The sequence below is a fragment of the Felis catus genome, chromosome E3, assembly GCF_018350175.1.
Source record: "Felis catus isolate Fca126 chromosome E3, F.catus_Fca126_mat1.0, whole genome shotgun sequence".
Classification (NCBI taxonomy): Eukaryota; Metazoa; Chordata; class Mammalia; order Carnivora; family Felidae; genus Felis; species Felis catus.
Genome location: NC_058383.1, coordinates 32,671,358 through 32,699,260, shown reverse-complemented (window position 1 = coordinate 32,699,260; position 27,903 = coordinate 32,671,358). Strand labels below are relative to the sequence as shown.

The window sequence follows — 27,903 nt, the reverse complement described above, 5'->3', positions numbered from 1 at the left end:
CTTAATCAGCCCAAGCTGGCTTCTATTAAGAACTCTAATGGGTACGCCCACAATCCCACCTACTTGGGGATGATTGCCGTTTAACTCCATGGGGTCCAGACTTCCAAATCTTTTTCTGGTCGTATATGAATTAATGCTTTCTCATAAAAGCGGAATTGCATTTTTATATAATGTTGTGTAACCTAGCACAATTTATTTGAGCAATTAATCAATTGTTTGAAGTATTAAGCTTTTTCCTACTAATCCTCTATTTTTGAACAATTTGATTGTGCCACCTAATCCTTGACTATTTCCAGCGCTCACACTGAGGGGAACTATTTGATAATGGTTTACAAAAGAATAAAAGCCCCTCCCCACCCCCTAGTTCTTTAAGGCAGACAAAATATTAATGGCTGACCAGCAGGTTTTGAGTGTTTACTATGTATCAGGTGCTGTTCTAAATTCTTAACGTGTATTATCTCATTAAATCCTCACCAGAATCCAGCATGGGTTGGAAGAGGTGGGTCATTCATTCTCCCCATTTTCCAGATGGGGAAGCTGAGACCTAGGGTACGTCTGATGCTTGCCCAAGGTCACACACACAGACTGTGAGTATCAGAGCCAGGATTCAAACGTGTATACTCCGACAAAAAGCTCTTGGCACACTGCAGCAGGGAGGACCCCCGTCTCTCGTGGATGTTTAAAAACATCGGCCTAGGAACAGCTCTTTGGCAGCCCTGACCCCTCCAATATTCAAATACCTGATAAGGTCTGCACATACGCTCTTCTAAATTTCTTCCTAGCCCTGCCATTCCCTTCTCTTTTCCTCTCCAGGACTAACTCGGTAACAGAGAGAGCGGACCCCAGCCTTACATGCCAAGCCTCCCTTATCTAAAACCCACCATGGACATTGCTAATCAATCATGTTCTTTTTCCTATTGAGTCCGAACTGATTCTCAGCATCTCTTTTAATACGGTACCCCAAGCACCCTCTATCAGTCAGAGAGGACAGATGAGATGAAGCCTCTTGGCCATCTCTATTCTCGGCTGTGAGTGCTTCCAGGGCGGGAACTGGACATTATTCAACTCTTTAATACAATTTCTTAAAAATACTACCAGCAACAACATTTTGGATGCTTGTAATATGCTTCAGACACTGTGTTTAGTGGTTTATATGTATCCTTTCCCTTAATCCTTACCAGGGAGAGACTTATAATGCCTATTTCTCAGATGGGCAAAGAAAGGCACCGAGAGCTTAAACGACACATGAAAAATGGTACTGCTGGACCCCAACCCATGGAGTCTGAGTAACAGGAGACCCTCTTCACCACCATGCATCATCGCCACAGTCCCCGGGCTCCATACAGCGGGCCTCATGCAGTAAATGCAAAATCAGCGTTTCATAAATGAATGCATGCACACATAAATCAACGGATTGGATCCAACTCGGGCTCGAAGCGGGAAGGGCAGGCTGGGATCAGCCTCTCTAGGAGGCTGGGCTGTGGGAGATGGTTTCTGACTCAGACCCAGCTCCCAAACCCGGCAGGAAGAACTGCCTCCCTGCTTCTCAGCCTGAGATTCAAACCTTCCAAGATTATAATTATCTGGCTCGCCCCGCCCACGGCCCTGCTTCTCCATGGAGCCACCGCTCACGGCCTGGGGGGCTCCAGAGGAGAGGGGGCGGCTGAGGGTTGGCAGAAGGGGGGCCTCCGGGGTTCTCTTAGTCACAGAGGGGGAGGAACCAGCCAGAGAGAGCGGCAGCCTGGGGTGGGGGAGGGATGCCACGGAGAAGGAGCCACAGGTCACCACGAGTCCCCCAGCAACCTCTACGGATACAGTACGGGGCACAGGCATCATGGCAAGCATGCGCAGAGAGCCAGGACTCGGGGTGGGGGGGGGGCCTGCGGCACCCCAGAAAAGCACGGGGTCTTACGGCGTTCATTTCCGCCACCCCGGCCTCCGCTGCCCCGTCGTGAAAATGGCAGAGGAGCAGGATCATCTCAGAGGTCCTCTGAGCCAAATGTTCTCTACCTGGCGGTTTGTGGTTGCACAGGAAACACGTGTGCTTTGCCCGCACGCCCGCACGCGCGCTCTCCGCTTGGATCAAGCCCAGCACCTTGGTGCGCAGACCTACCCCTGTACGGCCCTCAGCATTTTCACCACCCAGAGTTGCCTGCGACCTTGGTCGTTGCCAGTCCGTCCCCCACCAGGCACACACAGGGAGGCCAGAAGGTCTGGCGGCACACGTTATTCAGGCATGCATTTTAACATCAATAAATCATCTGTGAGACATTCTCACCTGTGCTTCTGGACTTCATGGCCACGCTCCGGAAGGCACGCTGTACATGCTAGTGGGAACCTCATGGGCTTTGCGTTCACACAGGCTGAGCTCCAAACCAATTCCCACGCTTGCCACCTGCGTGGCTCAGGGAGTATCTCCACCTCCCAGAGCCTCAGTTTCCTCTTCTGTCCAAGGGGGACTGGACGGGCGCAAGGATGACAGGCAGACGTTACTGTGACTATCATGTTTCCTCAACCGTTTTTGCTAATGATCATTTTTGCTAACTCTTTTGCTAAGAGGTTTTCCTACACAAGATCAGGCAGGTTAGCAAAGGGCCCACAAGGAACAAACATCTAGTGAGGCCCCGGGCTGCCCCCTTGAGCAACTGAGCACACAACACGATCCAAAGAGGCGAATGAATGCGTACCTGTTCGAGGGGAGGGGGCAGGTGACGTGGTTGTGGCTTGAAGCCCAGTTGCACCTTGTGCCCGACTATGGCTACCTCTCTGAGTCTCGGCTGCCTCGCCCGTAAACAGAACGCTAACAGAATCTAGCAGGGGGCTGGTCGTTAGACTTAAGTCAAGGTGAGCACCTGGCCCAGAGCCTGATTTACAGACTCAATTAGTGTCAGCTGTAGCCACCATTACAGGGGAGACATTAGCCCCCAGGCCACCCGATGGAGCAAATAATCTGGCCACGTTCTTGGCTCACGGCATGGGTAATTGGATTCGGAAGAAGCGGGAAAAAAAAGAGAGGGGTCCTCTGAGCGCCGGTCTAGCCTGAAGTGACCCTGGAGGGGTCAGGCGGCCAAGAATCCGTAGGTTTTCTAGCATTTTCGTCTGACCGTGCCCAGCTGCCCTGCATCTCCTTTTAGGCTGACACGAAGGGGAACGAGAAGAAAATGCAGAGTCACGGAGACACAAGGGAGAACTTCCTGGCTGCAGTGGAAAGGCTTGGAACTCCAGCACAGGGGCTCTTCCTCCCTCTGACGTGGATCCTTCCTCCACTCCAGCCTCCCTCCACCACCACCTCTGGCTGCAGCCGCACCTGACGCCATCCCTCCTCAGGCCTCCATGTCCCTCCGCTTTTCCACAACTACAGAAGCTCACTCCGTTGGGTCTCCGCCCGCACACAGGGCAGGCTGGACTCTCAGAGGAGTTACATCCTGGTGCAACCGGCAGCCATCATCTGTCAGTGCCCAGGCTCCCATGCTCTGGAGGGACAATCCTCAAGTATATTCTGGGTCCCAGACAACCGAGGCCCCGTCGCCCACAGGTCAATGATACACTTTTTACTGGCTTCCTCCCTTCCAAGACATGCCCTGCCTTCTCCCTCGCTCCTGCCTCCTGGGGTCCTCTCCCAAATGCAATAGCTGCACCCACATCCTTGTCTTGGGTTCTGCTTTCAGAGAAGCTTGAGCTAGGAGTAAACCTAGAGTGACCTCACCTCTGTACCTGCTCCAGGACACCCCTGCTGACCTCTCCCCCAGGCCGACTTGATCCTGTGTCTCCTGCTCTGTCAGACATCTGTGCAGACAGCCTCATGACCCACCCCATCACATCCGACAGTCACGGTGCATTTGTGAGCTCGCTCCCCGTGGGGCTCCGAGATGCTGGCAGACAGGACAGTCTCATCGCCATAAGGTCAAGGGGCTCAAGACACCCCTTACCATATTGCAGTTGTGATCATTGTTATCAACAAACACAGGGGCTCTGGTGGCCTCCACACTGCCATTTTGCTTTCCTAGATGGTAACGGGGTGCTATGTGGGAAAAACAGGGTTGACGGTTACCTTGATTACCTGATTCTTAACTATTACCTGTGGGTTTAATAAAGGAGTAGTTACATGAAAAATGACATATTCACTCAGTAGACTACTCTGCAGCCACTTATGATTTTAAAGTGTTTTATTATAATTTTTGCTGAGCCCTTAATATATACCACACACTGGGCTGAAGGCTGTTACACACATTATCTCATTTAACGCCCACAATAACCCTATCGTATAAGTTCTGGTATTACTATCATTATTATCATTGCTGTTACTTCCATGTTACAAATGAAGAAACTGAGTCTTTTATAAGATCAACTCATGCTCACAGTGTAATACTGAGGTCAAGAGTAGGATATAAAATGGCTTATTCAATATGTTAACTGTTTAAATATATATATGTGGAGGGGAAAAAAGACTAAAAGGTAATGTCAGCCATTGTCTCTGGATAATGGGGTTATGGACAACATTTCTTTCCTCAGAGTATACTAGCTTGGTGATTGAGATCATATACAATTAACACGTGGTGGGGGTGGGGGGGCCCCAGGGCATCTTCTCCCTGACATGCAGGCTAGGTCCCCACGGCTCCTTCTCCTCCTCGCTGAGATTCAGACTGGGTCCCCAAGGCTCCTTCTCCTCCTCTCTGAGATGCGGGCTGGGTCCCCACAGCTCCATCATCTCCTCCCTGAGATGCATGCTGGGTCCCCATGGCTCCATCATCTCCTTCCTGAGATGCAGGCTGGGTCCCCATGGCTCCATCATCTTCTCCCTGAGATGCAGGCTGGATCCCCACGGCTCCTTCTCCTCCTCCCTGACATGCAGGCTAGGTCCCCATGGCTCCTTCTCCTCCTCCCTGAGATGAAGGCTGGTTCCCCAAGGCTCCTTCTCCTCCTCCCTGAGATGCAGGCTGGGTCCTCATGGCTCCTTCTCCTCCTCCCTGAGATGCAGGCTGGGTCCTCATGGCTCCTTCTCCTCCTCCCTGAGATGCAGGCTGGGTCCTCATGGCTCCTTCTCCTCCTCCCTGAGATGCAGGCTGGGTCCCCACAGCTCTATCATCTCCTCCCTGAGATGCAGGCTGGGTCCCCATGGCTCCATCATCTTCTCCCTGAGATGCAGGCTGGGTCCTCACGGCTCTTTCTTCTCCCTGAGATGCAGGCTGGGTCCCCACAGCTCCATCATCTCGTCCCTGAGATGCAGGCTGGGTCCCCATGACTCTTTCTCCTCCTCCATAAGAAACAGGTGCCAGAGCCAAGAGTCCCGAGGGCCCTCCTTGGTTAGATATGTCAGGATTCTATAATTTCGGTGTAAAGAGAGGAAATTTCCAGGAGCCAACACCCAGCATATAAGAGAGGCTGCAGCAATTACAAACGATTCACAAAACCCAGTACGAGTCATGGAAGGTTTCGTTGTAGGCAAAGTGCACTGAGCGACAGAGTAAGGCAACTTGGAGCAACTTGAGGAAGATACACAACATCCATGAGCAGTTCCCCCTCTCGTTCACACAGGCCTAGCTCGATCTCTGGAACATTATCACCTAAACAGGTATGGAGGGCCTCTGCCTCAGGGATGCCAAGGCATAACTTTCAATGAGACATTTGTTCATTTTATCTCCCCAAACTGGCTGAGTTACCCCGCATAATAACTGAAATCAGGTGCAGACCATCTATGTTCTTACAATAAACTATGTAGCAAGTTAGTCCGGGGCACCTCCAGGCAGTTTTGGACTTCAGACAGCACGCTATAAATCACTGATTAATACATCCCATCCCTTCTTGGCCACGTCTATGGCTCCAGTGGCTCCGGAGACAAGCACAGAGTTACCCAGACCAGCTGCAAGTTGGCCCTGTTCTTACAGAGGCCAACACTGAAGATTGGTCTTCCCGGGCCCCTGGAAGTTACACCCAGCCGCGCTTCAGATAAGAACAGCGCCAAGTATGCAAGAAATATGGTCATGGGGAAAGCATTCAGATATGTCCCCCTGGAGCCTGAGTCCAGACTGGGGTGTCTCTTTAAGTCACCGCTGATCCTCTGAATCTGGCAAAGTGACAGCAGTGGAGATGGGGATAAAGCCTAATTTCCTGCCTCCTCACTCCTGCATCCTCTCCCTCCCCCCTCCCATAAAAGCCCTCTGGCAGAATAGAAAAAGCTTGGCATGGAGTGGGAGCCAACCAACTCGAATTCCATCTCCACTCAATAACTATTAACTATTCCCGTGCGTCAAGAACTGTGCCAGATCCTGTAGAGTATGGAACCAGGCAGAGGCCATCCCTATTTACATGGGGTTTGCAGCCTGATAGGGGAGACGGATATTTAACAAACATTCAAATATACAAGTTCAAATCCATACAAGGGAAAGGAAACAGGTTGTCATAAGAGAATAAAGGGGGCTGAAGCCTGCAGGAGATCAGAGGCCAAGGGAAGTGATACTCTTTAAGGGATTGACACAGACAAGAATGAGGGAAGGGCATTCCAGTGGGAGGGGACATCATGTGCAAAGGCCCTGTGGAGGGAACACTTGTTAAGTTAAAAGAAGATTAACTTAACAAGGGGGAGGGGGGCGTGGGCAGTGTGGCTGAAAGGCAGCACGTGCTGGGGAGGGTGGTAGGGGTCAAATTGGAATGACAAAATCCCATCATGCCTGGCCCTGCAGCCACAGTCAGGAGTTTGGATCTTATTTCAGGCCTGATGATATCGTGAATTGGGTTGCCCAAAAGCAGAGCCTGAGACAAGGGTTTGGTGCAGGTGGTTTATTTGGGAGGTGATTTCAAGAAGTAAGAATGAAGCTGTGGAAAGATCTGGGAGGGAAAGCCATCCACATTCATCAGTGAGGATAAGAGAAGCTCAAAATGCTGTTGGGACCTCCGAGAAGTGAGCAAGGAGCCTTCTAGAAATCTCCTCCTGAAGGAGGGAAGGTAGTGCGTTTGTCCACCGGCTCCCTTTCCCTGCTGGTTCATGGGTGCCTCCTGGGCTATTTACTCGGCACTTTTGCACAACTTGAGCTGGTACTGGCAGTATCTGAGAAGTCCCCGGGGCAGAAAACAGAAGACGCTGGACACACTTTCGAGGTGAACAGCTGTGAGCAAGAGAGTCTCAGCTCAGAGGAGGACCACTGGGATAAGAAGCAGGCACAGGGGACCTCTGCTGTCAATGGGGAGTCTCAGATATGTCTTTAAGCAGAAGAGGCCCATGTGATCTGCAAGGCAGGGGTCATGTGCCCAGCTAAGCACACAAAGGAATCAGGAAGAATCTCAAACGTATTAAGCATGTCCTCTAGGCACCAGTACTGGGGCCTTCACGTACGTTACCTTTAATTCTTCACAGCAGGAATATTATCCCCATCTTACAGATGTGGAAACTGAGGCTCAGAGGCAGGAACTCATTTGCAGGAGGGCTCACAGACAAGGAGCAAAGGAGCAAGGAGCTCCCATCCCAGCCCCCACTGTTCTCATCTGAGCCTCCAGCAAGACCGGGGGCCTCTGCCACTGTGTCCTCCTCTGAGGGGCTTCCCTCCCCACGGGCTCTCTGCAGCCCAGGTGGCACCGAGAAGCCAGCTCTCCAGATCACCCAGGGCCCCACATCTTGACTTTCTGCCCCTGCAGGTGTTTGCCTCCCCCACGCGCAGAACTGTGCCGCCAGGAAGACTAATTATAAATGCCGGATATTTATAGTGAGTTTCTCCACCCAGTGCCTCCAGCACCTCGAGGGAACTATTTACAGAATCCTCCCAGCACCTCGGAGAGAAAGGCAGAGCCTAGGAGGGGAAACTGAGGTGAAGCAGAGGGGGTAAGGCGTCCCCAAGTAAGGACCCTGGGTGGAGGGGACTTTACAGGTGTTGTCCGGTGCAGCTCTGGGATTTGACTGGACAGCCACAGGGGAGAGAGCTCGAGAGGAAACCTGTGACTGCACACTTGCCCGTGGCCACACGCTGGGCCATTCCGAAGCATCAGCCCACTTAATCTCTCAGCCTTAATTTTCTCATCTGTGAAATGGAGCTAGCGTTGCACTGCTAACCGCCCCCCCCCCCCCCCCCCCGCCAGACTTGTGAGATTTGAATGAGTTCAAACAGGTGAAGAAGAAAGCCGGGCAAGCAGTGAACCTCAGGACACGGTGGCTATTTCTTACCATCACTGTGATCATCCTTACAACTGACCCGATCATGCAGGTAAGTGCGTTGCGGGGGGTTTGAACTTCAAGAACTTCATGATCATAACGAAGCTCCCCAATGCTTTCCTCTGTGACGTACGGTTGTGCCACGAGGATATTCGGGAGCCAGAGTAATCAAGGCAAAGGCAGGTGGTTTCTCCATGCCTCCGCCCAGGCCGGAGGAAAAAGAAAAGGAAGAAAGGACATGGTCAGGGGATACACAGCGACTGGTTTCTGGTTCTACGCTGATGGCCACAGCATGGGACAGGTGGGCTGGTAGAAAACGGGAATTGGGACAAGATCTCTGGGGGCTGCCGCACACCCACGCCTCCCACCTTGTAACAGGGGCCGAGCCGAGAGCTGGGCCCAGGCCATTCAAGTTTTCAGCTGTCGCCCAGGCTCCAGTGCCTCAAGCACAGAACTCCGGAGATCCTTCCCAAAACGTGCAGAGTGCGGCAATTATCATCTCCCACCTTGCCAAGAGCCAATGTGGACCGACCGAAAAAAACGCACCGAAAAAAACGCGTACGAAGTTACTGGCGCATGGTGGGTTTTCCAAAAATGGCCACCATTATTTCCTTTATTACTTGTTTCTTGACCAGTCTCTAGTATTTTCTGTATATAAAACTACAGCACGCTTGACATTAAAGACAATTCAGACTAAAGAAGGATAGAGGCAGGGGGAGAAAAGGGCTCCGCCTCCCCCCCTCCCCCGCAAACTGTCACTGATACTGTTAAGACTCTTTCTGCTTCCCTGGGTTAGGGGCAGGAGTCCTCGATCCAGAAAGTCAAGTGTCTCACTCCTCTCCTGGGATGGCCAGCAACCCTCTGGGCGACCCTGCGCAAGTCAGTTTTGCTCTGTAGGAAATGTCCTGTACTGCACCAGGAGGAAGCTGGACTAGACCCGGCAGTCCCAAACCGTGATGCACGTTAAAATCACCTGGGAGAGCGCAACAATCCCAACGCCCAGAGGCCGCACCCCAGGCTAGTGAGTCAGGTGGGGCCTAGGCATCAGTGTGGTTTTTTATTTATTTTGAGAGAGACAGACAGCATGAGTGGGGGAAGGACAGCGACAGAGGGAGAGACAGAATCCCAAGCATGTTCTGCACTGCCAGCACAGAGGCTGATGTGGGGCTCGAACCCACAAACCGTGAGATCATGACCTGAGCCAAAACCAAGAGCCAGATGCCTAACCGACTGAGCCACCCAGGTGCCCCAGCATCAGTATGTTTTTCCAACACTCTAGGTGATGTCCACGAGCTGCCATGGTTGCTGGGAACCACCCCAGGGCCTTCTCAAACTTCAGTGTGTGTGTAGATTGTCCTAGGCCCAGGCTAAAATGTAGATTCTGGTTCAGCAGGCTCTGGGCTAGAGCTGAGATTCTGAATTTTTAGCAGACTGCCGGGGATATTCGTGCTGCTTTGGAGCCGTAAGGGACTAGACCGCTGGCCAAAAAACTGTTAGCCTTGGAATACTCTCTTCAGAGGACATTTTACATGGAAACGTATTTAACAGAACTCATCTAGTTGAAGCAAGGGATTGGACACGGGGGTCCCAAACTCAATCTCACCTCAACTCCCTGTATGAGGCAGAATCACGGTCCCCCAAAGATGTCCTAATCCTTAGAACCCATGAATATATTGTTATGTGGCAAAGAGGGAAATGAGACTTCAGATGAAATTAAAGGTTGTTAATCAGCCAACTCTAAAATAAGATTATTCTAGATGATTTGGGTAGACCCAATTAATCAAAGGAGGTCCTTAAAACTGGAAGAGGTCAGAGAGATGATATGTGAGAACTCACCCCACTGTTGGGGGCTTTGAAGATGGAAGGGGCCATGAGCCAAGGAGTACAAGTAGCCCCTGGAAGACAGCATGAGGAGACAGTCTCTCCTCCTGAAGCTCCCAGAAAAGAGCACCTTGATTTTAGCCAAGTGAGACCCACACCAGACCTCTGACCCCCAGAACCATAAGATCAATATGTGCTTTTTTGTTAAGCCGGTCAGACCTTGTGTCACTTTATTACAGCAGCAACTGGAAACTAATACACCCCAACAGCATCTCCTGCGGCATCCTAACTCACTGAAAACGGCTGGACCAGATGACCTTCACCCCCATGGATCCGCGGTGGGGCTGAGATGCGCAAACCTGCCCTATGCGGCCTCCTCCGAGGCAGTCAGTTTTCCAGGGCTTGCTGGCACATCCTAGTCTAGTGGTATCAACTTCCCTGGGATTCCAGGGCCCCGCTGCCCCCTTCTCTGGCAGGAGAGGAATCCCCAATAGCCTCCCTCAGCACAATGGAAGCTATTTTCAGCTCAGTAGTTGAGCATCTCAGCAAAGAGCAGCTTGGAAGTGTCTCTTGGCCCCCCGGGGGACCTCTGTTCCTCTCCGTGTGGTATGCGTGCCAGATTTAGCCTAACACCTGCCTGCTCCCCACAGCCATGCTACTCACAGCATCTCTGGTCCAACCAAGCAGCCCAGGGCAGGGTTAGGAGGAGACCCTGAGTCCTCCCCAGTCTGGTCTCTATCCCAGAGGTGGGTGCTGAACCGTTCTGTAGAAAAGCAGACGGACGGGGGTCCCAAGAGGATCCTGGAACAGACGAAGTCTCAACAAAAAGCACTAGAAAAGTGGTTCGCGGCCCTGCTACACACTAGATTCACTCAGGGAGCTTTTACACGGATGACGCCCAGACTGTGGCACCCCAAACCAGTTAAATTAGAATTTCGGGGGCAGGGCCAATGTGGCGGGTGTTTTAAAGCTTTCGGTGTGCAGTCAGGGGTAAGACCCACTAGATCAATGGTTCTCGGAGAGTGGGCCACAGATCAACAACACAAGCATCTCCGTTCTAACAAGCTTAGACCCGTCGGAGCAGGCTCTGCATTCTAACAAGGTCCCCGCGAGTCCTTGGTACACTAAGTTTGAGAAGCATGACAGTGGGGCATGATAGTTCAGGCTCTGGGTCAGACTGCCTGAGTCTGGGGAGGGTCTCCATCACTTCTTAGCCACAAGGCCTTGGACACATGACTCTGAACATCTCTGTTGCTACCATTGGCTTGTTCCCACATCCCATGGTGGGGTTGAGCCAGGAAACCTCGGGGTCCCTAATACTTCAGAAAGCTTAGCGGGGAAATCCCAGAGACTCAGGAGAACCCACAGCCTATCTTGGAAGAAGAGGTTCAGGTGGACCCGGAAGCAGAAACAATTTGGAGGGCCTCCTGAAGAAAATGAATATAGAATTCCAAATATAAAATCGGATGCATCAGTCAATGGGTCCAATTTTAAGTGCTCTGCCTCTCAGGCTCTTTAAATGAGCACCCCACCGGATCCCAGGTCCTGACTTCCGGTTTCAAAAAAAAAAAAAAAAACACCCCAGCCTTTGCGTATAAGTGGATTTACAATCTTAGCCTCTGGAAAAATTAACAACCCATCCATAGTAGCTGAAAAATACCAGAAGCTTCAGGATGTTCAAGGGAAGGATTACGGAAAGCACTTAATTGAAGCTCCTCCATTGATGTCATCAGAGACCTGGAAGAATGTTGGAAAAGCCAGCGCTTCAAGAGGGGGAACCAGGCAGCTCTCCGAAGAAATTTTTAAAACAGGAACAAGGATTTCTCAGTTTGCAGGGCTCTCTGGAAGCGGGCCCTTTCGGATGAAGGCAGGCAGGCTATACTTAGGCATGGTGAAGAGCAGTTCTGTTACTATAAATTCATTTCCAAAAGCCAAACATATGTGTGTGCACACACATAAATACCATATATATGGAGGAGATAAATCAGCGTATGACATTTAGCCCTTCCTAAATTGGGAAATATATAAAATTACTACTTTTTTTTTTTTTCTGAAGGGTGGGGATAAGAAGGAAGGCCTCTCACTTCAGCAAGATCGATCCGATAGAGAATAATCTATATTCCCGAGGGGAGCTCATTCATTCACTCATTCAGGACGCGGAGTTGACAGCTTCCGTGTGCCGGGGAGGAACAAGACCGGTGTCATTCGGGCCTCCGTGAAGCCCGCGACCTAGCACCCACCACTCCAAGTGTGGTCCTAGACCCAGCCGCGTCAGCCTCTTCTGGGAGCTTGTGGAAATGCAGATTCTCAGGGCCCCTGGTAGATCTACTAAATGGGAATCTGTACTTTACCCTGGCAGCATCTCTCGGAGACTTGGATGCACATTAAGGCTCGAGAAGCACTGATCTAGTACAACCCAGTTTCCAAGTCTGCTGAGCCACAAAGGAAAGCTGCCCGGGGTCTAGATTTCACCCATGACCCACCGACAGGGTATCATGAAGTGGGAATGTTGACACAAAGTTAGCTATGTCCAGCCCAATCGCTGCCCCCACCGATGCGGACACTGCCGATTTGTATCATTGCAGGAGACCATGGAAACTGGCAACAGTGATTTGGGAAGCTGGGAGGTATTATAAAACCATTTCATGATTCATGGGTCCAGGAACCGTCTCAGGAAGGAAGAGATGAGTTCGAGTTGCTGGGTAAGAGGGTCTGGAGGAAGAGCTTGCTTATCTTGGTACAGAAACTCCAAAGTGTCAGATTCCAGCTCCAACACTCAAGCCCACTAATGGATGGCCTGGCTCCAAGATCGGCAGGGTAACAGATGGAAGTGGAAGGAAAAAAATATCATTTCCCCCAAACTTGCTGAGTCCGAGGAAGATGTCGGAAGATTTGGACGCAGCCAGCATGATTAATCTCACTGACTTTACCTTGAGTTTCGTTTTTGGCGGGGGAAAGGCATCAGCTTAAAAGTTAATTACAAGCAAGAAACAAATCATGCAGCTGATGTGCACATTACAAACAAATTAAGTTCTTAAAATAGGCACCACACCACTTGGAACAATGGTTTATGAGCCCAAGGGTGCATGAAAATAATTGTGGAAGGTGAGCAAACTAATAGCTAATATATATGAATTAAATGAGGACAAATTGCAGATACCAACCAAAAAGGAAAGAGAAACATGGTCAACCTCTCATTTTATAAACAACAAGCCAAGCAGAACGATCCAGAACGCAGCCCCTCTGTGGAACGAGGAGGGGGGCCCCTGATGGAGACAGGGCTCCCCAAAGCTGTAGAAGCCGCCAGAGAACTGCAAATCAGGGCAGGAGGAGGGGCCGCCAGCGGGGAAAGCTCAGAGCAGCGCTGGCAGGCAGCATCCCACCGAGGGTAAATTCAGAGGTGTGTGGGAGAGGAAGTTTCAGATGTAGAAAGTTGGAAATTGAGTCCAAAGTCCCCATCAGGATACGAAGAAAGCAGGCACAGAGAGGAGAGGTGATTTCCCAAGGTCACACGGCAAGTGTCGGGGAGAGCCAGGCCTTGAACCCTAGTCACCTCGCTTCCTTCTCATTTGGCAGGGACTGCAAATTCATGTGCCCACAAAGTCGGGCAGACAGCAGAAATGCAAGAGGCTGGCCTGAGGTGGGAGACTGTGGGCCGGCACTGTCCACAGGAATCCAAGGGAAATGCAAGGGCAATGGAGCTTTCCGGAGACTCCCTTATAAGGCACTAATCCCATTCATGAGGGCTCGGCCTTCATGACTTATAAGCTTCTCAAAGGGCACCCCCCCCCCCTTCTAATACATCACCTCTGGAGGTTAGGATTTCAACAGATGAACTGAAAGGGAGCAGAGGAGGACACAAACATTCTGACCACAGCACTAGGCTAGCCTAGGCTAGACTCTCACATCTGAGAGTCATCCGGTGGGCTGCCATTTTGCAAACTTTATCTTACACCATGCCGCCTCAGAAGCAAAAAACAACTTCATCAAATAAGCACCTTTAAAAAAAAAAATTTAATGTTTATATATTTATCTTGAGAGAGAGACAGAGAGAGAGCAGGGGAGAGGCAGAGAGAGGGGAGAGAGAGAAAAAATCCCACGCTGCCAGAACAGAGCCCCATGCGGGGCTCGAACTCGGAAACTGTGAGATCATGACCTCGGCCAAAACAGTCAGACGCCTGACTAACTGAGCCACCCAGATGCTCCCACCAAATGAGCATCTTAAGCATCCTTAGGAACCCGATTAAGCCCTATCAACCACTTTTACTGAGAAGTTCAAGTCCAGCCCTGTCACTCCTCCACTATAGGAAATTTGGTGAGTTAACTCCTCTGGACCTCCGTTTTCTCATCTCCGAAATGGGAATAATCTCTTGTGTGGGCATGTTTTAAGGGCCACATGAGAAAACTGAATGGAAAAGCCACTCCTAAGTGTCAAAACACTGTACAAACACAGTTGTTATGGAGACACTCTCAGAGAACAGGGCATATGGCCAACGGTCATGATGCAACTGAGACCCCACCTGCCTTTGTCACTGGGATTCCAAGCCCTGCCTGTACACACCCCATCCATGAAGAACGGAAGGCCCTTCTTCACTGACAGTTTTCTGCCCTTCTCGTCCCGTTGTATCCACGGCAATCCACACCAGTCTGGAATCTAGGACACTGACCCTCTTGTTCGTTCAACAAACACCACTGAGCACCCATGTGGCATCTGTTGTTCTGGGGACTGAGGCTAGATGGTGCGCTGGACACTGCCCGTGTTCCTCCCATCCCCTTTCTCAGTTCTCTGTTCCTCTCCCGGCTTCTACGTGCCCAGCTCACTCCTGCTACCGTCTTCAGAGGGTCGCCTTTGAGCTACAGGATCACTGTCACCCGCAGCTCAGCCATACAAGTGCCTGTGAACCGACATCCCCAATGACTCACGTGGGCAGGTGTGGACAAGCCCAGCTGCTCCTTGGCTCCAGGTGGGACACACTCTAAAATGTCATTTATGTTCCAGAGCTCCCCACGGGATCAGACTGAATTGGTCTGAAATCTCACCCTTTTGGGCTGTGTCCCCTCCCCGGTCCTGTTTCCCCACACCTTGGCTGTCGATCTCTCCTGGGAACACTTTCCTAATGAATCACGTTCACGTGCTCTGGAACCCTCATCCCAGGATCCGATTCTGGGAGCATGTGACAAGGACACAGACGTTCACACACAGCCCCTGCCCTCAAGCAGCTCTCCAGCTAACCAGGGAGGCCGGCAGGCCACAAAGTGCAAAGGCTTTATTCACCAGGATTCTTTTGGGGGGAACTACCGTATTCGGAAGGATGTCTTAATAAAGTCACCGGGGGCAAAACGGATTCCCTACGGGCATGACTGCTGCTGTTGCCAAGACTTCAAGAGAAGAGGACGGAACTGCTCTGTGAGAGGCCACGGGAAGGATTTGCTCGTTGCCCAGAGCAGAAAAGGAAGGAGAGAGCCAGGAGTGGAGGGCAGGCCAGGGACAGTGTGATATGGTGCGATGTTCTCAGCTTCCACAAGCTGTCGAGCCAGCACGCAGGTGCAGGGGCTGGAGACAGAAGAGACCACAAGGAACCAGGCCCTCGAGAAACCTTGGAGAGGGCTTTGGACCCTCCCAGGCCGTGCTGTCAGGGACCTTTGAGGCAAGTTTGCAAACGGACACCAATGCCCATGAGGAAGGCTGTAGTAGGCTCCTATGTGGGCTCCTGCTTCTACGCCTGCCACCTCCCAGCTGTCGGTTCCCGACCGGCAGCCAGAGGGGGCTTCTGAAATGCAACGAGGTCTTGATATCTACATTTATGAAGTCCAGGTCTGTTTCAAACCCTCCAACGGCTTCCCGTTGCATTCACAACAAAATCCTGGAGTTCTCATCCTGGCCTTCCTAACCTGTAAGGTCCTTCGTTCTGTTCCTTGAAAAGGTCCATCTTGCTACCTACCACCCCAGTGCCTTTGCACCAGCTGCTTGTTCTGCCTGGACCACTCTCTCAACTCTCATACCTTCCCATGGCTGGGTGTTTTTTGTCATTCAGTTCTCAGCTCAACTAACACCTCCTCACTCAAGTCCTTCCTCTCCACTCTGCACTTGGGCACCTGCCTCCTCAATTTATACCATGTAATTCTATATCCATTTCTTCAGAACACTCACCGTCAGCTGAGCTTGCACTATTGGTTCACGTGTTGTCTATTATCTCTCTGTCCCCAGAACACAAGCTTCATGAAGGGCAGTGACCTTATCTTACTTACCAATGGTCTACAGGGTCTGACCCATACGATATGCTCAAGAAACACTTGCTGAGCGATAAAACGGGCTTCCGAGGGACAGGGGTTGGGGGAGGGGTGGGGAGAGATGGCATTTGGATGATGCAAACAAGTGATGCTGACCTAGAGTGCATAAAGGAAGGATGTACCAAGTGCTGTGAGGGAACAGAAGGGCCAGAGGAGGTTCCGCAGAGGAGAGGGTATCTGAGATGAGCCTTGGCATGCCAGCCTTTACCTTGTTGAGAACGTTCAGATTGCTCCTCGAAAGCACAAAGCTCCTTGTGATTCGAGCCTTTCACGGATGCTGTTCCCTCTCTCTGGGAAGCTCCTCTCCATTCTTCACCCGGCTGATTTCTGATCGCACTCCAGGCTTCAGCTAGAATGCCACTTGCTCGGCCACACACTGATTCCTTGACCCCCCCACCCACCCACCCAGATTAGGTCTCCCAACCCTTCTCTCTCCAGGCATCCTATCCTCATCATTCTCCTCCTCTCTGGGGATCCTCGGTTTAATGCCCGGCCTCTCCCACTAGACTATAAGCTCCGTGAGGACAGGAACTGTGTCTGCTTCACTGTGGTATCCTCCACTCTGACGGTGCCGCCCAGGTGCACAGCAGGTGTTCAATAAATCTTTGTTAGCAAACAAATCAATGGGAGCCCACAGGCAAGACAGAGGAAAGGGAGATTCCCAGTGGAGTTAAGAGCATATGCAAAGCTAGTAAGCTCTGGTACATTTGGGAAGTCACACATCGCTGAGTGTGCCAAGAGAGTAACGTGCACAGGGAGAGAAGACACGAGGTGGGGTAAGAGAAGAAGATAGGAGGTCTGGGTGGAAATTTTCCATCACCTCTGTTTTCCCTGCTGGCCAGACAGATCCCTACAATTACGGGCTGCATCTGCAACTTGGAGTGATAAAGCAGAGAGTGGGTTTGCTTGTGCAAGTTCTCCTGAGACCAGAGAAGAATTCTGCAGCTACCAAAGGGAAGAAACATCCCATGTGTGAAGAAGGCAAAGATGCAGACAGAGCGAACAGCAGGCCACTCTAGTAAATTATAGGTTACCATGGGTCTGGACCAATGACGCCAGGCGATGCACACACTTTGGAAGAAGACATCCAAACAAAACCCAAGCAAATGTGGGTCCATCTGGGACACTTTGGATCTGCTCGCTTTCCCCGGTGATGATGCTTTCTGAAAAGTAGGCAGACTATGTTGGGGGAGATGACTGGATGGGAATGTGGGCACAGAAGGTCCCGTGAGAAGTATCTGGAATAATCCCAGTCAGAGAAGGTTCGGGTCCCAAAGGTGCCTGTTGTGGTCATCAGCACTGTTTCACCTGTGTTTTCCGGTTTTCGTCTTCCAAGTTCATGGCAGGATAGTACTTCCTGTGCCTTTGCCGTGGAGCGGGGCCACATGACTAGTTCTACACAATGAGTCAGGCACCGAATGACAGGTGTCACTTCTGCACTGGGGCATTCGATCGACGGCACAAACACTTCCACAGCTCTCCCAATCTTAGTGTTTCCACAGGATGCACCATTATTTCTGCTGAACTCCCTTCTCCCCAGACCCTGCCACCCAATCTAGGAAGAAGCCCCAGTCTCCTTAAACACTACGCCAGCCACCTGGGAATTCTTCCGAATCCTTTTCACTCTCGCAATGGCTGAGATGTTTGAGCACTAAAGTCAGGCTCTTGCAGACTTTCTTCTTTATACTGCCCCATATATTTTTTATACCATGCTATTCCTCCCCCCAGGAAATAGCCCAGCCATCTGTTTAGCTCGGGGTGAAAGAAGCATAGAGAGAAAAAGGAAAATGGAGACAAAGTACATCAACTAATACTTCAAAAATACCATTGATCTATTTTCAAATTCACGGACTCCTTCCTCTGTCATCTTTATTCTGCTGTTAACTCCTTGCTATGGATATTTTATTTCAGATATTATATGTGTTAGCTCTAGAATCTCCCATTTGCTTCTTTCCTATCATTTCTATTTTTGGCTGAGATTTCTTATCTTTTCATTTATCATGAGCAGATTTTCCTTTACATCACTGAGCACAGTTACAGGAGCTACTTTAAAAATCCTTGTCTGCTAATTCCCACATCTGGGTCATCTTGGGCTCAGCCTCCATGGATTGTCTTTGCTTTTGAGAATGAGTCACATTTTCCTATTTCTTTGCATTTCGAGTAATTTTGGATTGTATGCTAGATATTTTGAACGTTAGGCTGCAGAGACTGGATTCTGTTCCACTTCCCCCAAAGAGTGTTGATTTTTAATTAGTATTAGGAGGCAGTGAACTTCATTGAACTCAAACTGCAAATTCTACCAGGTGGGCAGCAATGCAAGTCTTTTAGCCTTATCTGGGCCACTTCAGGTTTGCCACAAGCAAGGATGCTTCACAAGTCAGCCAGGGACTTGGGCAGGATTCACCCACAGATTTGAGGCTCCCCACTCTGTCTCCTTTCCTGTGGCAGCAGTAGTCTGGGACACTCTGTCCTCTCCCTGTTCAGGCCAGAAAGAATGCAGGCTTCCTATCAGAGTTTCCTGCAGGCAGTTGGGTATTGTGTGTGTGTGTGTGTGTGTGTGTGTGTGTGTGTGTGTGTGTATAAGCTTCCCCCCCCCCCACTCCCCAGGATAGATAATTGTTATCTACGGGAAGATCAGTTCAATCAGCACTTACTTAACCATTATTAATAGAGCAAAATTCCACATTTCGCTTAAGAAAGGATTTTAAGGGGTCCCTGGGTGGTCAGTCAGTCATTTGGGTGTCTGACTTTGGCTCATGATCTCACAGCTTATAAGTTCAAACCCCGTGTTGGGCTCTATGCTGACAGCCCAGGGCCTGGAACCTACTTCAGATTCTGTGTCTCCCTCTCTGTCTGCCCCTCCCCTACTCACTCTCAATCTCTCTCTCTCTCTCTCTCTCTCTCTCTCAAAAATAAACATTAAAAAAAGAAAGGATTTTAAGCTAAAAAAAAGTCAAAAGCACATTATCCTCATCATAAAGGATATGCCTTGAGAGGTTTATGCATCTCTATTAATAACCACCATTATTTTTCATTTTGTTGCAAACCTGTGAAAACTTCAGCTGGGATACAAGACAGTCAGAGAAGAAGTCTGGGAATGACTCTGAAATTTGTAACCATTTCCCACCTTCCCCTGCAAGCATGGCTCCTCTTTAGAAACCAAAGGACAAAATTAATATTTCTACAGTACCTTCTAAGTGTCAAGGTCTTTGCCAGACGATCTGCCAGTTTAAGACGCAGTCTCATCCTCATTATACTGATGAGAAAACCTGGGCTTTGAGAGAATAAGCGGGTTGGCAAAGTCTTGAAGTGCTGGCCCTGGAGTCTGCCCTCGGGTGATGAGGGTGTTCCAGAAAGGCAGGTGCTATCAAAGAAGACACCAGCCAGGACACCCCCTGCACTGGAAAAAAATCACGTGTCCATCTTTTCTAAACAACGCTACCGAAGCCCAGCCAGAGGTGATCGGGCAGGTCAAGAGTATTGGGACCCCCTCAATGTCATTTTTAATGGAGCTCCAAATGAGTCCAGGCTGATGGTCCTGTGTGAGCCACAACCTCAAAGAGATCCCAATCCCTGTTTGCCTGCTCTGCAATTTCCCCAGTGTGCCCTTATTATCAATTACAAATACCAACCCCTCTCCTACTCTGCTGGGGGGGGGGCACAAATTGCCCTTTCTGGGGGGCAATTTGGCAATACCTTATTAAAACTGTCCAGACCTTTTCACCACTTCTAGGAACATAGCCTGAGGGTACAGTCATAGAAGCACACTGAGATTTATGTACAAAGATGAACATTGCAGTATCATTTATAATGGTGAAAAACTGCAAAAAATTGAAATGTCCAAAAGTAGGGAATGGCTAAATAAAATATGATACAGCCATACCATAGAATATTAATGTGCAGCTGCTTAAGAATCATGTTCCTGGAGCATATTTAAGGACGTGGGGAAATGCAGATGGTATATAGCATTGAGCTAAATAAATAATGCAGAACACAGAGCTCTGTGTAATATGATCCCACGTACAGGGGTGTGTATGTGTGTGCATATGCATATATAGGTATGGATCTATCTCTGTATGTAGCTAAAAGGACATACAACAAAATGCTAACTGATTATCTCTGGGGGTCGATATTACACACAACTTCAAATTTTTACTTTCTCATAGCATATGAGTACATATGAAATGAGTATGTATAGTTCTTAAAAAGAAATACGCAACCTATAAATGCTATCAAGAGAAACCAAAGTGTCAGAGGGTAGAGGAGATGGTAATATAGACCCTTAAAAACCAGAGTTTCAAATATTTCCGGGAGAATAAAGGCATTTCAAATCAAATAATTAACAGGCATGTATCAATTAGCTCTGCCACATAATAACCACAAAATTTCATGAGTTATGACAAAAGGCATTCATTAAATTCATGTGTCTGAGTTGACTGGGGTTGGCTAATGGACACTGAGCTCACTCATGTACCTCTGGGCTGGCAGGGTCTGGATGATGGAGGCTGAGCTGCATTGGCTGGGCTGGGTAGCTACAATGGTTCTGTTCCACTTGGTTCTCATCCTCTCCCCGGGACCAGCAGGTAAGGGCCTTGCAAGTTTTTCCTATGGTGATGAGAGCATACAAGATGGCAAGTCCTTTCATGCAAGTACCTTTTTAAAGAAATTTTTAATGGTTTATTTATTTTTGAGAGAGAGAGAGAGAGAGAGAGAGAGAGAGAGAGCGAGCATGAACAGGGAAAGGGGCAGAGAGAGAGGGAGACACAGAATCCGAAGCAGGCTCCAGGCTCTGAGCTGTCAGCACAGAGTCCGACGCAGGGCTTGAACTCACAGACCTTGAGATCGTGACCTGAGCCGAAGTCGGACTCGTACACAAATGAGCCACCCAGGCACCCCATGCAAGTAATTTTTGACTCTTCGGTGATATCACGCATGTTGCCATTCCATTGGCTAAAGTGAATCACATGCCCAGTCCCAAATTCAAGGGGCAATCCTGCCTCTTTAATGGGAAGAGCTGCAAAGGCACATGGCAAAAAGTATGAAAACCTGGGGCTATCGATTCCATTCACATGTGGTCACCACTCTACTTTGATAGACGCTTCCATGTGGTGTTGAGTCAGAGACCATGACTTAGGAGGGCCATCCCGTGTGGCCAGAGACAGATTGCCCCAATTCTGCCACCTCCACCTCCACCAACGCCACCCAGCTGATCCTTCTGTGTTCCATGGATATCAAGCAACGCCAAGTTTCTCGATGCCTGGTTGTTTGAGTTTGTCTGTTGTTTGGTTTGCTAGTTGGTTGGTTTGGGCTGTTTTACATCATTCACGTTATTAATTACCTTTGAGATGCCTGTTAATTTGTTCCACTGCACGTGTCACTCTAGCATTCCTGGTGACACAAAGAAAAAGAGCAGTGTTCTGAGAGATGTGTGGTGTGCCCAAGAAACACAGAAGTCAAAACCACAACTTTCAGCCACGCAGGCTGGGCGCTGTAAGACTCCAGGCCTGTGCATCCAAATAGTGGCTGCTACTGGGATTTCAATGTTAGTTAACTAAAACTAGATGAGATTTCATGAAAATTAAATACAATTTAAAGTGCAGTTTCTCAGTTGCACGAGATACATTTCAAATGCTCAGTGGCCACATATGGCAGGTGGCTGCCCTAATAGACACTACGGATGCAGAATGGCTCCATGTTTGCAGAGAGTGCTGATGGACAGCACCGCTCCAGGTGGCACCATAGAAGTGGACCAGGACGCGGATGGCGCCCCCTGGAGTTGTGCGATCCAGCAATCCTGGTCCAGGGACAGCTTACTTGTGTCTAGGTCTCCCGGTGCTCAGTCTGTGCTAAGTGTCTGATCAACATTTCTAAAGGCATTGGCTTCTTCCATTCTTTCAATCCAACCAACGTGTACCTGCTGTCCTTTTAATTTAACCAGTTTCTGCCCACCCAGTTCATCCTGGATGTGTTTCAGGAAGTAACGGGTTTCTCTGACATTCTAGTTCCCCTGCTAGGCAGCCCCTGGCCCTCGACCATCTCAAGGTTCCCACCCCCACAATCCCTGCCTCACACTCTTTTGCTCCAGCACTCTGTAGTTCAGTACACATGTTATACTGCTCTGTGTCTCTGGACTTGGGGGCCTCTAGACATTCTGTCCCTCAGCTAGAATGCATTTGTCTCACTCATCACCTGGTCTTTTAAGACTGAGTTCCAGCCTACATTGTGGGGATGCTTTTCCTGACCACACTGGCTCAGATGCTTCTCTCCACCCTCAGGTACCCAGAGTATCTTGGGTTTACCTTTATCATTGGTCCTTTGCTCTACTGTCTGGCTTCCTTTCTAGGATGTGAGCTCCCCCAAGACAGGATGTTCAGGTTATTATTATCTGTCCAACTCGTATTATTAAAATGGCCAGGAACCTGACCCATCTGGGTATGAACTGCTGTTCTACCACTTGCCGGCCGTGTAATCATAAACAAGTTGCTTAAGCTTTTCTGTGCCTCATTTTCTTCATCTGAAAAATGGTGATAATAATAGGGGTGCTTTGAGGATGACATGGGATGACACCAAGAAGAAACTGAGAACAGTGCTGCACACACACTTTAAGGGTCTGTTAGTTATTTCTCTTTATATGGCAAGAGTCTGGCTTACAAGAGGTGCTCGGTTATCGCTACCTGAATTAGTGAAATGACAGAGAGACCCAAATTACTTTAAAGGATAGTCCCTATGGGTTATCATGGCGCTACAGAAGAAACAGGTACTTCTCAATAATCCCCTCCCGAGAAAAGCTGAGAATTTTCCTCCTAAGGTCAGGAACAAGACAGGGATGTCCACTCTCACTACTTTTATTCAACACAGTACTGGAAGTCCTAGCCACAGCCATCAGACAACAAAAAGAAATAAAAAGGAATCAAAATAAGTAAGAAAGAAGTAAAACGTTCACTATCTGCAGATGACATGGTACTATATATAGAAAACCCTAAAGACTCCACCAAAAATCTGCTAGAACTGACAAATGAATTCAGTAAAGTCGCAGGGTACGAAATCGGTGAACAGAAATCCTCTCTATACCAATAGTGAAGCAGCAGAAAGGAAAACTAAGAAAACAATCCTATTTGTAATTGCACCAAAAACCGTAAGGTATCTAGGAATAAACCCAACCAAAGAGGTGGAAGACCTTTAAAAACTATAGAGCACTGATGAAAGAAACTGAAGACGACACAAGAAAACAGAAAGGCATTTCATGCTCACAGACTGGAAGAACAAATACTGTTAAAATGTCTACACTGCTCAAAGCAAACTACACACTTAAGGCAATCCCTATCAAAATATCGCCAGTATTTTTCACAGGGCTAGAACAAACAATCCAAAAAATGTTCATGGAACCACAAAAGACCCCAAATAGCCAAAAGCAATTCTGAAAAAGGAAACCAAAGCAGGAGGCATCACAATCCCAGATTTTAGCCTCTACTACAAAGCTGTAATCATCAAGACAGTATTGCACTGGCACAAAGACAGACATATAGATCAACGGAACACAATAGAAAACCCAGAAAAGGACTCACAACGATATGATCAATTAATCTTTGACAAAGCAGGAAAAAGACAGCCAATGGGAGAAAGTCTCTTCCACAAATGGTGCTGGGAAAACTGGACAGCAGCTACACGCAGAAGAATGAACCTGGACCACTTTCTCACACCAGACACAAAAATAAACTCAAAATGGAGGAAAAACCTAAATGTGAGACCTGAAACCATAAAAATCCTGGAAGAGAACACAGGCAATAACTTCTTTGACATCAGCCATAGCAACTTTTTTCTAGATATGTCTCCTGAGGCAAAGAAAACAAAAACAAAAATAAACTGTTGGGACTCCATGAAAATAAAAAGCTTCTGCACAGCCAAGGAAACAATCAACAAAACAAAAAGGCAGCCCACTGAATGGGAAAAGATATTCGCAAGTGACATATCTGATAAAGGAACAGTATTCAAAATATATAAAGAACTTAAAAAACTCAACATCCAAAAATACAAATACTCCAAGTAAAAAATGGGCAGAAGACATTAACACATGTTTCTCCAAAGAAGACATACAGAGGGTCAAGAGACACATAAACAGATGTCCATCAGGGGCGCCTCAGTGGTCAGTCGGTTAAGCATCCAACGTTTGATTTCGGCTCAGGTCATGATCTCATGGTTGGTGGGTCCAAGCCCCACATCAGGCTCTGTGCTGACAGCGTGGAGCCTGCTAGGGATTCTGTTTCCCTCTCTCTCTCCCCCTCCCCCATTCACTCTCCATCTCTCTCTCAAAATAAATAAAAATAAACTTTAAAAAAAAAAGGATGCTCATCATCACTTATCAGGGAAATGCAAATGAAAACTATAATGAGATAGATAGCACTCATGGGTATTGTATTATCTCACTGATATCTCATGTACAATGAGATATGGTAAGTCTTCCATTATTTACAATAGCCAAGATATGGACGTAGCCCAAGTGTCCAGTGACTGATGAATGGATAAAGAAGATGTGGCCTGTGTATACAATGGAATATTACACAGCTGAAAAAAGAATGAAATCTTGCCATTTGCAACTGACCTGGATGGAGCTAGCGGGTATAATGCTAAGTAAAATGAGTCCGAGAAAGAAAAATACCGTTATGATTTCACTCATATGTGGAATTTAAGAAGCATATCAAACAAGCCCAGAGTGGAGGGACAGGTGGAAATGAGAGAGAAACACACACAAAGTAACAGACTCTCAACTAAAGAGAACAAACTGATGGTTATCAGAGGGGCAGAGCAGGGGGGATAGATGATCGGGATTAAGGAGGGCACTGGCCATCATGAGCACAGGGTGAAACGTGGAAGTGTTGAATTACTATATTGTACACCTGAAGCTAATGTAACACTCTATGTTAACTACACTGGAATTAAAATTAAAAGTAAAAATAAAATAAATAAAATAAAAACAACCCCCCCAAAAGGAATTGGGAACAATCGCTCCTTGCCAAGGAGAAAGCACAGCTCTTTGGAATGGTTTTCAAGCCATCCTAGCCAGAGAGCAGATTTCCCCAAGAGGCTGCCCTCCTGGCTGCAAGAGACATTACAGAATTCCCCAAAGGACCTTCCCGCAGACCAACTTTGAGATGGCTTCACGTCCAATCAGAATAATCGTCATCAAATGCCTACCAGGTAACAGAAACTCACTATGTGCCAGTGCTTCTCAAGTGAGGGCAGTTTCTCCCCCCACAGTGGACATGTGTCAACATCTGAAGACATTGTCGGCTGTCACGACTGGGAGTGACCGTGTTCCTGGCACCTAGTGGCTGGGGCACACAGGACAGCACGCCCCCGGCGGAGACAGGTCCAGCCCCAAATGTCAGTGGCGACAAGGTCGAGAAACCCAGTTAGGTCCCGAGACACGGGGCATCGGAAGCACCATCTCACGTGATCCTCACGATGGCACTGTATGAGTGAGGCATGGTTGTCCTCACTGTCCCCATCCTCCAGTGAGGGAGCTGAGGCTCAGTGATGCAATCCGCCCACGGTCACACAGCCGGAAAGTGGGAGAGGCTTGCTTCAGACCCAGGCGGCCTGACACGGAGCCCAGCCCGTGCTCTTAGCATCTGCTACACAGTGGGGGGCACCCTTGAATCCCCTGTCGTTTAACGGTGAGAACCCCGGGCTGTCATCACCTAAACCTGGGTTGGAGTCCTCACTCGGGCCATGTGATCTTGGGCACACCATCTGTTAAGCCGTCTGAGCTTCTATTTTCCCATCTGTACAATGGGGGAAGAATGCCCATCTCACAGGGTGCTTTAAGGGTTAAATCTGACCATGACTGTAAAGTGCCTGAGGAAGAGTCTGACACTCATTAAATGGCAGCTGCTTCTGTCACTGTTGTTGTCCTTGTCGAAAGCACTATTGCCACGCCCATCGCCTTGGAGGCCTGGACTCCCTCCCACCCAATCCCGAGGAAACAAGAACTGGGTTTTGAGGCTGGTCCCAGTGCGCCAGCTGGTGCTGGGAGACCAGTGGGATGCTGCCTCCCCAGCGCCAGATTTGTCCCCTGGAGAAGGGGGCCTGTGCTTCGGGAGTGGTGACAGCAGCAGCGGAGGGAGAGAGGCATGTTGCTCACGTGCCCGGGGCTGTGGGAGCCCAGGCGGGGGGCCGGACCCCTCGGGCTGCTCCCTCTCTCCCAGGGGGTGGTCAGTGCTTTCTGGGAAGCACTGGGGTCCTTCCACATGGGAAGCGGTCATCCTTCGGCCCGCCCCAGATCCACGCTGCCCTCAGAGGCTCTGTTCCCCGATGCGGGGAGGGAAATGGTGGCCAAAGGGGAGAGCAGAATTCTTTGAAGAGAAAAATGATTTCTCTGCTGTCTGGGAATGCCTATATTCTGGAAGGTGCCAAGAGGATGCAACAGCCAAACTGGAGAGAATATGCTAGAAGAGCTTCCAAAACATGGGAGCCGGGGTTGATTAAGGCAGTGCTTCCATGAGGCTTCGCAGACCTAAGGCCAGCTTCACGGCACGTTTCTGTTCATAACAGTGAGAAGCAGGAGGCCCGCCATTTGTAGCCCACTGAGTCTCGGGCACTGTTACAACCGCTTTGCGCACAGTCACCAACTTTAACCCGGCAATCGGCGCACCCAGCAGAGGACTGTTGTGTCAACACGTGAAAGATGCTTGCGAGGGGGCCAACGGGAAGCAATACGTCAGGATCCGCCATCAGCATCACCGTTCTCACTACAGCTGTGCTCCTACTACCTCCCTGCAGGATGCGTGTTATCTCCACGGAACAGCGGGGCAAAGGGAGGCTCAGAGAGGCTGATTTGCCCAAGGCCACGAAAGAGGCAGGAAAGCACAGTGGCTATCGCACTGCCGACATTCAAACCCTGATCTGCCTGTTTACTAACCAAGCGCCAAACTTAGGCAAAGTTATTTCCCTCTCTGAGCCTTGGGCGTCTCTCCTGTGAAATAAGGTAATAGAATCAAGGCTAACACGGTGATTCAACCTGTTTGTTTCATCCTGAAAATGCGGCTCTCAAGTACAGGAAGTGGAAATCAGACAACTTATGTTTTGTGAAGACTGAGCCCTCCCCGCCCTTACAGAAACAAGAATGAACTTTTTACGGCCAATATTATGTGAGCTCCACTGTTAATGGTCAGAGAGGATCATCTTACTCGGCCACAAAGGCTACCGTGAGAGACAAGAAGGCAGAAAGGACTGGGGTTCGGAGCATGCAAAGGGGCAGGAAGGAGAGGCCGGAGAGGGGTGGGGGAGGGATCCAACACCAGGGGCCCTGAACCAAGAGTGGTTCTGAGTGGGGCCAATCCCCAGGAAATGCCAGCCGAGCGGGACCCTCTCTCTCCTGCGGCCTGCCCCTCTTCAGGTCATCCTCTAAGGCAAGGGAGGCATCTGCCCAGGACCAAGGTCTTCATTCCTGCCACGTGTAGACAGCTCAAGAGCACACCCCTCCCCACCCCTTGACAGCCAAGAGACCAAGGTAACGTCCGGATAACCGGACACCTAAAAGGTCAGTGAGAAAGACACACACACACACGCACGCACGCACGCACGCACGCACATCTGGTGGGTTAAAGTGATCTCAACTGGGTATTCTGAGCTGAGACAGTGGGGAGTGGATG

The 27,903-nt window shown here is 49.4% G+C and overlaps 1 protein-coding gene and 1 long non-coding RNA gene across 3 annotated transcripts in view; one reads left to right on the top strand and one right to left on the bottom strand.

Annotated features, from left to right (window-relative positions):
- Positions 1-27,903, bottom strand: part of GRIN2A (glutamate ionotropic receptor NMDA type subunit 2A) — a 536,750-nt gene that overhangs the window by 399,257 nt on the left and 109,590 nt on the right. The window contains exons 1-2 of one of the 2 annotated variants that reach the window (XM_045047692.1): positions 2,688-2,795; positions 2,279-2,459 (exon numbers count right to left, since the gene is read on the bottom strand). The exons of the other annotated variant lie outside the window; for it this stretch is intronic. The gene's annotated coding sequence lies outside the window, so the exon portion shown is untranslated. Of the gene's footprint in view, positions 1-2,278; positions 2,460-2,687; positions 2,796-27,903 lie in introns of those variants that run through there. 2 annotated transcript variants of the gene reach the window in all.
- LOC123382543 lies at positions 3,367-4,167 on the top strand. Its single transcript, XR_006591066.1, has 2 exons — positions 3,367-3,535; positions 3,669-4,167. It is a non-coding gene; the product is annotated as an uncharacterized LOC123382543 (long non-coding RNA).